Source organism: Schistocerca americana, chromosome 6 (genome assembly GCF_021461395.2).
Source record: "Schistocerca americana isolate TAMUIC-IGC-003095 chromosome 6, iqSchAmer2.1, whole genome shotgun sequence".
Lineage (NCBI taxonomy): Eukaryota > Metazoa > Arthropoda > Insecta > Orthoptera > Acrididae > Schistocerca > Schistocerca americana.
In genome coordinates this window covers 288,299,580-288,304,579 of record NC_060124.1, presented here as the reverse complement: position 1 = coordinate 288,304,579, position 5,000 = coordinate 288,299,580, and the positions used below count along the sequence as shown (strand labels likewise).

The 5,000-nt window shown below is 53.6% G+C and overlaps 1 non-coding gene across 1 annotated transcript in view; it reads left to right on the top strand.

The window, feature by feature from the left end:
- The first annotated feature begins 3,511 nt into the window (after window positions 1-3,511).
- Window positions 3,512-5,000, top strand: part of LOC124620981 — a 1,910-nt gene continuing 421 nt past the window's right edge. The window contains exon 1 of the ribosomal RNA XR_006980477.1: window positions 3,512-5,000. This exon is cut by the window's right edge and continues 421 nt beyond it. This is a non-coding gene — a ribosomal RNA (small subunit ribosomal RNA).

The window sequence follows — 5,000 nt, the reverse complement described above, 5'->3', positions numbered from 1 at the left end:
CCACATTAGACAATCCACACTATCATAACCAGACCGGGAGGTCCACTCGGAAAACAGAATATCCCACCCTTCCGACAACCACCATTGCTCAGCTAAGCCACCAACACCCACACATGTCCTACACAGGGGTGCACCCAACATCACAATACTGCCTTCTGTCACAGCACACAAAGAATGGCAGGAATGAAAGAAACAGGTCTGCCACAAGCATGGAATCAGAGCGCCGCCTGTCATGAGCCAAAGGTGCACCCTGACGTGGCAAATCAGATGATGCCGCAGGCATCCACTTACTATAATCACAATCAACAAACCGGCCGCCGCCCCCTCCCCAAAACACCGTTCCTGGCAACAATGTGTACCTTAACCTAACCCATATTGTGCCTTAACCTAACCCATATTGTGCCTTAACCTAACCCATATTGTGCCTTAACCTAACCCATATTGTGCCTTAACCTAACCCATATTGCGCCTTAACCTAACCCATATTGCGCCTTAACCTAACCCATATTGCGCCTTAACCTAACCCATATTGCGCCTTAACCTAACCCATATTGCGCCTTAACCTAACCCATATTGCGCCTTAACCTAACCCATATTGCGCCTTAACCTAACCCATATTGCGCCTTAACCTAACCCATATTGCGCCTTAACCTAACCCATGTTGTGCCTTAACCTAACCCATGTTGTGCCTTAACCTAACCCATGTTGTGCCTTAACCTAACCCATGTTGTGCCTTAACCTAACCCATGTTGTGCCTTAACCTAACCCATGTTGCGCCTTAACCTAACCCATGTTGCGCCTTAACCTAACCCATGTTGCGCCTTAACCTAACCCATGTTGCGCCTTAACCTAACCCATGTTGCGCCTTAACCTAACCCATGTTGCGCCTTAACCTAACCCATGTTGCGCCTTAACCTAACCCATGTTGCGCCTTAACCTAACCCATGTTGCGCCTTAACCTAACCCATATTGTGCCTTAACCTAACCCATATTGTGCCTTAACCTAACCCATATTGTGCCTTAACCTAACCCATATTGTGCCTTAACCTAACCCATATTGTGCCTTAACCTAACCCATATTGTACCTTAACCTAACCCATATTGTGCCTTAACCTAACCCATATTGTACCTTAACCTAACCCATATTGTACCTTAACCTAACCCATATTGTGCCTTAACCTAGCCCATATTGCGCCTTAACCTAACCCATATTGCGCCTTAACCTAACCCATATTGCGCCTTAACCTAACCTATATTGCGCCTTAACCTAACCTATATTGCGCCTTAACCTAACCTATATTGCGCCTTAACCTAACCCACGTTGCGCCTTAACCTAACCCACGTTGCGCCTTAACCTAACCCACGTTGCGCCTTAACCTAACCCACGTTGCGCCTTAACCTAACCCACGTTGCGCCTTAACCTAACCCACGTTGCGCCTTAACCTAACCCACGTTGCGCCTTAACCTAACCCACGTTGCGCCTTAACCTACCCCACGTTGCGCCTTAACCCAACACACGTTGCGCCTTAACCCAACACACGTTGCGCCTTAACCCAACACACGTTGCGCCTTAACCCAACACACGTTGCGCCTTAACCCAACACACGTTGGGCCTTAACCCAACACACGTTGGGCCTTAACCCAACACACGTTGGGCCTTAACCCAACACACGTTGGGCCTTAACCCAACACACGTTGGGCCTTAACCCAACACACGTTGGGCCTTAACCCAACACACGTTGGGCCTTAACCCAACACACGTTGGGCCTTAACCCAACACACGTTGGGCCTTAACCCAACACACGTTGGGCCTTAACCTGCTCTGTAATTGTCATACGACGCGTTAAATTAGTGTAGTGTTGCCTAACTGCAACCCCCGCAATATAGTTTGCTACTCGCACTGCCTGGTCCCCAGTGTATCGCTTCATGTTAAACACCTTGCAGCGATACACTGTAATGTGGATGGCAGCAGGACGTACATGCTCAATGCCCTTCGCAGTTGTTCATTGGCATTCGCATGGCGAAGCACTTAGCCTACGCTGTGGTACGGCCTGTGTCAACTGTCCGCTGATGTTGTACGTCCAAATCACACACTGTACTGCACATTGGTCCTCATGTACTGAATGATACATCGTGGTACATGTGACCGTACAACGACTGCGCCAACAACGGCGAACCATGCGGTCCAACTGTTGTGCACTCAGCTACGTGTCGTCTCCCTATAAGAGCCGGATTGCAGTGTGGTATGCCCTGGATGGCGATCAGCATGAGCCGTCTGTTGATGTAGTGGCGCGTGTTGTCAGACGTAGTCGTCTCTTCTCACACACCGTGACAGCATGGTGCACTGCGTTCCACATCTGCGACATGCGACAGAGGCCGGTTGACAGTCGTTCGCGCAATGGACATCGCATACGTACGGGGGCCACCTTCCACGTGTTCGCGAAGCGTGCACATGTTGTTGCGTGTATGTGGGCAGACATAGTGTGTCGTGACACCTGACACAGGCATGCAACAATCGTTGAATTTGCAAATGGCGATGGACGTCTACGTTTGCTGGTGACGTTACGCAAATGAACAACTGGTAAACCGTTGTGGTGCGGTTGTTCCCGCTAGAGGTAAATCAGTGATGGCGACGATCGGTTGAGCTACCAACCGGTTGTTTCAGCGATACCCACCATGCCCACGAACGTGAATGGCATCTGGGTGTGAAGCGATACGCGGCGGTGGCTGGGTGGGACCGGCCCCGGCCGGTGAGGGGGGGCCTCCCGGCGTGCTGGCCGCGCGGTGCGTGTGCGCACGCGCTACAGCCGGCTGGTGGGGGCGGCCAGTGGCAGGCGCGCCGGCCGACGGAGGCGGCAGGCGGCGCAGCTGCGCGCCGGCTCACCCTGCACGCGGCGCCGTGCGGCCAAAGTAGGTCCTCGCGATCACGGTGCGAAGCGCGGTGGACATCTGCAGTGTGCTGGTCCGATTGAGGACTGTGCGCGCTGAGGATGCGCCGCCGCCCGGCGCTCGGCGCCGCGACGCCGTCTGCTGCTCGGTCGCCTCTGCGGTTCTCGCAGGTGGTTTGTATCGCAGCTGTGCGGACGTGTTGGCGCGTGCGCTGTGCTGGGAGAGTTCGCTTCGGCACCCAAGTGGGGCTTTTGTCCTTCTGTGGCGCTGGCGTTGGAGCTGCCGGTCACCGTAGGTGGCGCGTGTTGTCTCCCGCCGGCAATGCCACGACAGCACGCTCCCGGGCCTCTGTCGGCAGCGGCAAGCTCAGTTGGGAGCACGGGTGGTTGCACCTAAAGCGTCTACTCGCCAAACTCCGGGCGATTGCGCCTCTCTCGAACCCGACCAAGTACTTAGGACGGCGCTGCGCGCCGCCGGGACCTGAGAGGGTTTCGAGGTGTATTGTGCAGGGGAGCTCAGCCTCCTCCTGTTTGCAGAATAATCGAGCGGACGCTTGCGTGTTCGCGCGGGCCCCCGGGACACACTCCCGGGCGGCCGGCTGCTCAGCTCTAGTTGACGCAGCTCCCTGGTTGATCCTGCCAGTAGTCATATGCTTGTCTCAAAGATTAAGCCATGCATGTCTCAGTACAAGCCGCATTAAGGTGAAACCGCGAATGGCTCATTAAATCAGTTATGGTTCCTTAGATCGTACCCACGTTACTTGGATAACTGTGGTAATTCTAGAGCTAATACATGCAAACAGAGTCCCGACCAGAGATGGAAGGGACGCTTTTATTAGATCAAAACCAATCGGTCGGCTCGTCCGGTCCGTTTGCCTTGGTGACTCTGAATAACTTTGGGCTGATCGCACGGTCCTCGTACCGGCGACGCATCTTTCAAATGTCTGCCTTATCAACTGTCGATGGTAGGTTCTGCGCCTACCATGGTTGTAACGGGTAACGGGGAATCAGGGTTCGATTCCGGAGAGGGAGCCTGAGAAACGGCTACCACATCCAAGGAAGGCAGCAGGCGCGCAAATTACCCACTCCCGGCACGGGGAGGTAGTGACGAAAAATAACGATACGGGACTCATCCGAGGCCCCGTAATCGGAATGAGTACACTTTAAATCCTTTAACGAGTATCTATTGGAGGGCAAGTCTGGTGCCAGCAGCCGCGGTAATTCCAGCTCCAATAGCGTATATTAAAGTTGTTGCGGTTAAAAAGCTCGTAGTTGGATTTGTGTCCCACGCTGTTGGTTCACCGCCCGTCGGTGTTTAACTGGCATGTATCGTGGGACGTCCTGCCGGTGGGGCGAGCCGAAGGCGTGCGACGCGCCTCGTGCGTGCTCGTGCGTCCCGAGGCGGACCCCGTTGCAATCCTACCAGGGTGCTCTTGAGTGAGTGTCTCGGTGGGCCGGCACGTTTACTTTGAACAAATTAGAGTGCTTAAAGCAGGCAAGCCCGCCTGAATACTGTGTGCATGGAATAATGGAATAGGACCTCGGTTCTATTTTGTTGGTTTTCGGAACCCGAGGTAATGATTAATAGGGACAGGCGGGGGCATTCGTATTGCGACGTTAGAGGTGAAATTCTTGGATCGTCGCAAGACGAACAGAAGCGAAAGCATTTGCCAAGTATGTTTTCATTAATCAAGAACGAAAGTTAGAGGTTCGAAGGCGATCAGATACCGCCCTAGTTCTAACCATAAACGATGCCAGCCAGCGATCCGCCGCAGTTCCTCCGATGACTCGGCGGGCAGCCTCCGGGAAACCAAAGCTTTTGGGTTCCGGGGGAAGTATGGTTGCAAAGCTGAAACTTAAAGGAATTGACGGAAGGGCACCACCAGGAGTGGAGCCTGCGGCTTAATTTGACTCAACACGGGAAACCTCACCAGGCCCGGACACCGGAAGGATTGACAGATTGATAGCTCTTTCTTGATTCGGTGGGTGGTGGTGCATGGCCGTTCTTAGTTGGTGGAGCGATTTGTCTGGTTAATTCCGATAACGAACGAGACTCTAGCCTGCTAACTAGTCGCGTGACATCCTTCGTGCTGTCAGCGATTACTTTTCTTC